The sequence below is a fragment of the Arachis stenosperma genome, chromosome 4 (genome assembly GCF_014773155.1).
Source record: "Arachis stenosperma cultivar V10309 chromosome 4, arast.V10309.gnm1.PFL2, whole genome shotgun sequence".
NCBI classification, from domain to species: Eukaryota; Viridiplantae; Streptophyta; class Magnoliopsida; order Fabales; family Fabaceae; genus Arachis; species Arachis stenosperma.
Genome location: NC_080380.1, coordinates 37,458,372 through 37,466,290, shown reverse-complemented (window position 1 = coordinate 37,466,290; position 7,919 = coordinate 37,458,372). Strand labels below are relative to the sequence as shown.

Below are 7,919 nucleotides of genomic sequence, written 5' to 3'. Positions count from 1 at the left end.
TATTCTTTCAGGAGCCAATATTCATCAAATTCAAAATACAAATTATGCACTGTTCAAGCATTCATTCAGAGAACAAAAAGTATTGCCACCACACATAGTTAATTATAATTTTTATTATTAAGAACTCGAAAAATAAAAATTACTTCTTTATTCTAATTATCTACTATTTTATTCATGCTTGATGATGATGAGAAAAATAAATTATAACTTAATTGGGAATAAAACCAGAATAGATATACTAATTACTACTACTACTACTACTACTACTACTATATATATCTCCTAAGGTAAATTTCTATAAAAACACTATCACAGAGATAAAGCTAAAAATTGGAACCCAACAACCTGTTGTTTTGAGAAGTAGATGTTCCTCTAATCTGTGGGGAAGGATTAATTTTTGGCGCTTCAGTTCCCTTAGATCACGCCCTTGCTCTTCCTGTTCCTTAAGCAGTTTGCAAAGCATGCTACTTTGATTGTTCTGTTCTTCCTTTATTTGGTCTATAGCTTCTTGCAATTTGGAAATAGAAGCCTCAAGATGTTCCCAATATTCGAATTGAGGAAGTTCTGGGAGGACTTCCTGTGCTCTCTTCTTGTTTGAATCATCCTCCAGCTGTTGTCTGTCCATTGATATTCTAGTGATTGGCCTCTCAACTGAGATATACTTTGTTATTCCCATCTTCACTCCGGCATCTTTGCAGAGCATAGAAATTAAGCTTGGATAAGCCAATCTGGCGTCCTTGGAATTCCTGTTTGCTATTTTGTATAGTTCACATGATATCAGTTGATGGACTTCTACTTCTTTTCCCAACATGATGCAGTGAATCATTACTGCTCTTTTAATGGTAACTTCAGAACGGTTGCTGGTGGGCAATATGGAACGCCCAATGAAATCCAGCCAGCCTCTGGCTACTGGTTTTAGATCTTCTCTTTTGAGTTGATTTGGGATGCCAGTCGTGCTGGTGGTCCACCTGGCTTCAGGGATGCATATATCCTCTAGAATCTTGTCCAGACCTTTATTTACCCTCATCATTCTCCTATTGAAGGAGTCTGGGTCATCTTTTAGTTGAGGAAGCTTAAATATCTCCCTGATTTTGTCAGGATGGGTATGAACAATCTTTCCTCTGACTAAGGTCCGATGGTCATAGAGAGCAGCTCCAATTATTCTTTGCCTGTCTGTCTGCCATAGATTAGCATAGAACTCCTGAACCATGTTCCTTCCCACTTTCGTTTCAGGATTGGCTAGAATTTCCCAGTTTCTGTTTCGAATTTGCTCTTGGATCTCCGGATATTCATCTTCCTTCAGATCAAATTTGACTTCCGGGATCACTGATCTGTGACTCATTATTTTGTAGTAATGGTCTGAATGTTCTTTAGTTAAGAACTTCCCTTGATTCCAAAGTGGCTTTGGAGTATTCTCTTTCTTGCCTCTTGGGGTGGGTTGTTTTCCTTTAGGAGCCATGATCTTAATGAGTATGTTTTTGTGATCACAGATAAACACACCAAACTTAGAGCTTTGCTTGTCCTCAAGCAAAAGAGAAGAAAGGAGAGGGATGGTATGCGAAATTGTGATCAATACTTTTCACAGCTCAAATAATCCCCGGTAATGAATCCAAAAACTTGGTGCTCAATACCATGGCATAAACACAACTTCGCACAACTAACCAGCAAGTGCACTGGGTCGTCCAAGTAATAAACCTTACGCGAGTAAGGGTCGATCCCACGGAGATTGTTGGTATGAAGCAAGCTATGGTCACCTTGTAAATCTCAGTCAGGCAGACTCAAATGGGTATAGTGATAAACGAATAAAGCATAAAGATAAAGATAGAGATACTTATGTATATCATTGGTGAGAGCTTCAGATAAGCGAATGAAGATGCCTTCCCTTCCGTCTCTCTGCTTTCCTACAGTCTTCATCCAATCCTTCTTACTCCTTTCCATGGCAAGCTCATGTAGGGTTTCACCGTTGTCAGTGGCTACCTCCCATCCTCTCAGTGAAAACGTCGCCTATGCTCTGTCACAGCATGGGTAATCAGCTGTCGGTTCTCGGTCAGGCCGGAATAAAATCCATCGATCCTTTTGCGTCTGTCACTAACGCCCCGCCTGCTAGGAGTTTGAAGCACGTCACAGTCATTCAATCATTGAATCCTACTCAGAATACCACAGACAAGGTTAGACCTTCCGGATTCTCTTGAATGCCGCCATGAGTTCTCGCCTATACCACGAAGACTCTGATCTCACGGAATGGCTGGCTCGTTTGTCAGGCGAGCACTCGGTTGTCAGGCGATCAACCATGCATCGTGTATCAGGAATCCAAGAGATAAACACTAAAGCCTTGATTGCTTGTAGAACAAGAGTGGTTGTCAGTCACCTTGTTCATGAGTGAGAATGATGATGAGTGTCACGGATCATCACATTCATCAAGTTGAAGAACAAGTGATATCTTGGAACAAGAACAAGCGGAATTGAATAGAAGAACAATAGTAATTGCATTAATACTCGAGGTACAGCAGAGCTCCACACCTTAATCTATGGTGTGTAGAAACTCCACCGTTGAAAATACATAAGAACAGGGTCTAGGCATGGCCGTGAGGCCAACCTCCCAAAGTGATCAAAAGATCTAAAGAAAAAGGTTCCAAAGATCAGAAGATGTCAAATACAATAGCAAAAGGTCCTACTTATAGAAAACTAGTAGCCTAAGGTGTACAAAGATGAGTAAATGACATAAAAATCCACTTCCGGGCCCACTTGGTGTGTGCTTGGGCTGAGCAATGAAGCATTTTCGTGTAGAGACTCTCCTAGGAGTTAAACGCCAGCTTTTATGCCAGTTTGGGCGTTTAACTCCCAATTAGGTGCCAGTTCCGGCGTTTAACGCTGGAATTTCTGTAGGTGACTTTGAACGCCAGTTTGGGCCATCAAATCTTGGGCAAAGTATGGACTATCATATATTGTTGGAAAGCCCAGGATGTCTACTTTCCAACGCCGTTGAGAGCGCGCCAATTGGGCTTCTGTAGCTCCAGAAAATCCACTTCGAGTGCAGGGAGGTCAGAATCCAACAGCATCTGCAGTCCTTTTGAGTCTCTGGATCAGATTTTTGCTCAGATCCCTCAATTTCAGCCAGAAAATACCTGAAATCACAGAAAAACACACAAACTCATAGTAAAGTCCAGAAAAGTGAATTTTAACTAAAAACTAATAAAAATATACTAAAAACTAACTAGATCATACTAAAAACATACTAAAACAATGCCAAAAAGCGTACAAATTATCCGCTCATCACAACACCAAACTTAAATTGTTGCTTGTCCCCAAGCAACTGAAAATCAAATAAGATAAAAAGAAGAGAATATACTATAGACTCCAAATTATCAATGAAACTAAGCTCCAAATTAGATGAGCGGGACTAGTAGCTTCTTGCCTCCGAACAGTTTTGGCATCTCACTTTATCCTTTGAAATTCAGAATGATTGGCTTCTCTGGGAACTCAGAATCCAGATAGTGTTATTGATTCTCCTAGTTAAGTATGATGATTCTTGAACACAGCTACTTATTGAGTCTTGGCCGTGGCCCAAAGCACTCTGTCTTCCAGTATTACCACCGGATACATACATGCCACAGACACATAATTGGGTGAACCTTTTCAGATTGTGACTCAGCTTTGCTAGAGTCCCCAATTAGAGGTGTCCAGGGTTCTTAAGCACACTCTTTTTGCCTTGGATCACAACTTTATTTTCTTTCTTTTTTCTTTCTCTTTTTTTTTTGTTTTTCTCCCTTTTTTTTTGTATTCACTGCTTTTTCTTGCTTCAAGAATCATTTTTATGATTTTTCAGATCCTCAGTAACATGTCCCCTTTTTCATCATTCTTTCAAGAGCCAACAATTTTAACATTCATGAACAACAAATTCAAAAGACATATGCACTGTTCAAGCATACATTCAGAAAACAAAAAGTATTGTCACCACATCAAACTAATTAAGCTAGTTTTAAAGATGAATTCGAAACCCTGTACTTTTTGTTCTTTTGTAATAAAAACAGTTTTCTTTTAAGAAAGGTGATGGATTTCATAGGACATTCGTAACTACAAGGCATAGACACTAAGACACTAATGATCACAAGACACAAACATGGATAAACATAAAGCATAATTTTCGAAAAATAGAAAATTAAAGAACAAGGAGATTAAAGAACGGGTCCACCTTAGTGATGGCGGATTGTTCTTCCTCTTGAAGGTCTTATGGAGTGCTTGAGCTCCTCAATGTCTCTTCCTTGTCTTTGTTGCTCCTCTCTCATGATTCTTTGATCTTCTCTAATTTCATGGAGGAGGATGGAATGCTCTTGGTGCTCCACCCTTAGTTTGGTGATGGGCTTGTCCTCATCAATGGGGGTGTCTCCTTCTATGTCAACTCCAACTGAATAATAGAGGTGACAAATGAGATGAGGAAATGCTAACCTTGCCAAGGTGGAAGACTTGTCCGCCACCTTGTAGAGTTCTTGAGCTATGACCTCATGAACTTCCACTTCTTCTCTAATCATGATGCTATGAATCATGATGGCCCGGTCTAGAGTAACTTCGGACCGGTTGCTAGTGGGAATGATTGAGCGTTGGATAAACTCCAACCATCCTCTAGCCACGGGTTTGAGGTCATGCCTTCTCAATTGAACCGGCTTCCCTCTTGAATCTCTCTTCCATTGTGCGCCCTCTTCACATATGACTGTGAGGACTTGGTCCAACCTTTGATCAAAGTTGACCCTTCTAGTGTAAGGATGTTCATCTCCTTGCATCATGGGCAAGTTGAATGCTAACCTTACATTTTTCGGACTAAAATCCAAGTATTTCCCCCGAACCATAGTAAGATAATTCTTTGGATCCGGGTTCACACTTTGATCATGGTTCTTGGTGATCCATGCATTGGCATAGAACTCTTGAACCATCAAGATTCCGACTTGTTGAATGGGGTTGGTAAGCACTTCCCAACCTCTTCTTCGGATCTCATGGCGGATCTCCGGATATTCACCCTTTTTGAGTGAAAAGGGGACCTCGGGGATCACCTTCTTCAAGGCCACAACATCATAGAAGTGGTCTTGATGCACCCTTGAGATGAATCTATCCATCTCCCATGACTCGGAGGTGGAAGCTTTTGCCTTCCCTTTCCTCTTTCTAGAGGTTTCTCCGGCCTTGGATGCCATAAATGGTTATGGAAAAACGAAAAAGCAACGCTTTTACCACACCAAACTTAAAAGGTTTGCTCGTCCTCGAGCAAAAGAAGAAAGAAGAGAGTAGAAGAAGAAGAAATGAGGAAGAAGGGAATGGCGTGTGTATTCGGCCAAGGAGGGAAAGTGGTTTGAATTTGAAGGGTGAGGTTGGTGGGGTTTTATGAAGGATGGATGTGAGTGGTGGGGTTGGTGGGGGTCCTGTGGGGTCCACAGATCATGTGGTGTCAAGGAAAAGTCATCCCAGCACCAAATGGCATTCAAAATCACGTTTTGAGCCATTTCTGGCGTTAAACGCCGGGCTGGTGCCCATTCCTGGCGTTTAACGCCAGGTTCTTGCCCTTTTCTGGCGTTTAACGCCAGTCTGGTGCCCCTTTCTGGCGTTAAACGCCCAGAATGGTGCCAGACTGGGCGTTAAACGCCCAACTGCTAGCCTCACTGGCGTTTAAACGCCAGTGAATTCTTCCTCCAGGGTGTGCTGTTTTTCTTCCTGTTTTTCATTCTGTTTTTGCTTTTTCAATGGATTTTGTGACTTCTTATGATCATCAACCTACAAAAGACATAAAATAACAAAAGAAAATGTATAAAATATAATCATTGGGTTGCCTCCCAACAAGCGCTTCTTTAATGTCAGTAGCTTGACAGAGGGCTCCCATGGAGCCTCACAGATACTCAGAGCAATGTTAGAACCTCCCAACACCAAACTTAGAGTTTGAATGTGGGGGTTCAACACCAAACTTAGAGTTTGGATGTGGCCTCCCAACACCAAACTTAGAGTTTGACTGTGGGGGCTCTGTTTGACTCTGAATTGAGAGAAGCTCTTCATGCTTCCTCTCCATGGTGACAGAGGGATATCCTTGAGCCTTAAACACAAAGGATTCTTCATTCACTTGAATGATCAGTTCAACTCCATCAACATCAATCATAGCCTTTGCTGTGGCTAGAAAAGGTCTGCCAAGGATGATAGATTCATCCATGCACTTCCCAGTCTCTAGGACTATGAAATCAGTAGGGATGTAATGGTCTTCAACTTTTACCAAAACATTCTCTACAAGTCCATGAGCTTGTTTTCTTGAGTTGTCTGCCATTTCTAGTTAGATTCTTGCAGCTTGTACCTCAAAGATCCCTAGCTTCTCCATTACAGAGAGAGGCATGAGGTTCACACTTGACCCTAAGTCACACAGGGCCTTCTTGAAGGTCATGGTGCCTATGGTACAAGGTATGGAAAACTTCCCAGGATCTTGACTCTTTTGAGGTAATTTCTGCCTAGACAAGTCATCCAGTTCTTTGGTGAGCAAAGGAGGTTTAGTCTCCCAAGTCTCATTTCCAAATAACTTGTCATTTAGCTTCATGATTGCTCCAAGGTATTTAGCAACTTGCTCTTCAGTGACATACTCATCCTCTTCAGAGGAGGAATACTCATCAGAGCTCATGAAAGGCAGAAGTAAGTCCAATGGAATCTCTATGGTCTCATTTTGAGCCTCAGATTCCTATGGTTCCTCATTGGGGAACTCATTGGAGGCTAGTGCACGCCCATTGAGGCCTTCCTCAGTGGCGTTCACTTCCTCTCTTCCCTCTCTAGATTCGGCCATGGTTATGGCTTTGCACTCTCCTTTTGGATTTTCTTCTGTATTGCTTGGAAGAGTACTTGGAGGGAGTTCAGTAATTTTCTTGCTCAACTGTCCCACTTGTGCCTCCAAATTCCTAATGGAAGACCTTGTTTCAGTCATGAAACTTTGAGTGGTTTTGATTAGATCAGAGACCATGGTTGCTAAGTCAGAGGGTTTCTGCTTAGAATTCTCTGTCTGTTGGTGAGAAGATGATGGAAAAGGTTTGCCATTACTAAACCTGTTTCTTCCACCATTGTTGTTGTTGAAACCTTGTTGAGGTTTCTCTTGATTCTTCCATGAGAAATTTGGGTGATTTCTCCATGAAGAATTATAGGTGTTTCCATAGGGTTCTCCTAAGTAATTCACCTCTTCCATTGAAGGGTTCTCAGGATCATAAGCTTCTTCTTCAGATGAAGCATCCTTAGTACTGCTTGGTGCATTTTGCATTCCAGACAGACTTTGAGAAATCAAATTGACTTGTTGAGTCAATATCTTGTTCTGAGCCAGAATGGCATTCAGAGCATCAATCTCAAGAACTCCTTTCTTCTGACCAGTCCCATTGTTCACAGGATTTCTTTCAGAAGTGTACATGAATTGGTTATTTGCAACCATTTCAATGAGCTCTTGAGCTTCTGTAGGCGTCTTCTTCAGATGAAGAGATCTTCCAGCAGAGCTATCCAAAGACATCTTGGATAGTTCAGAGAGACCATCATAGAAAATACCTATGATGCTCCATTCAGAAAGCATGTCTGAGGGACACTTTCTGATTAATTGTTTGTATCTTTCCCAAGCTTCATAGAGGGATTCACCATCCTTCTGTCTGAAGGTTTGGACTTCCACTCTAAGCTTACTCAATTTTTGAGGTGGAAAGAACTTTGCCAAAATGGCATTGACTAGCTTTTCCCAAGAGTCCAGGCTTTCTTTAGGTTGAGAGTCCAACCATATTCTAGCTCTGTCTCTTACAGCAAAGGGAATAGCATCAGTCTGTAGACCTCAGGGTCAACCCCATTAGTCTTGACTGTGTCACAGATTTGCAAGAACTCAGCTAAAAACTGATGAGGATCTTCCAATGGAAGTCCATGGAACTTGCAATTCTGTTGCA

The 7,919-nt window shown here is 41.5% G+C and overlaps 1 non-coding gene across 1 annotated transcript; it reads left to right on the top strand.

The window, feature by feature from the left end:
* Nucleotides 1-7,558: 7,558 nt before the first annotated feature.
* On the top strand, nucleotides 7,559-7,666 carry LOC130977670 (small nucleolar RNA R71). Its single transcript, XR_009085353.1, has one exon. It is a non-coding gene; the product is annotated as a small nucleolar RNA R71 (small nucleolar RNA).
* Nucleotides 7,667-7,919: the final 253 nt, after the last annotated feature.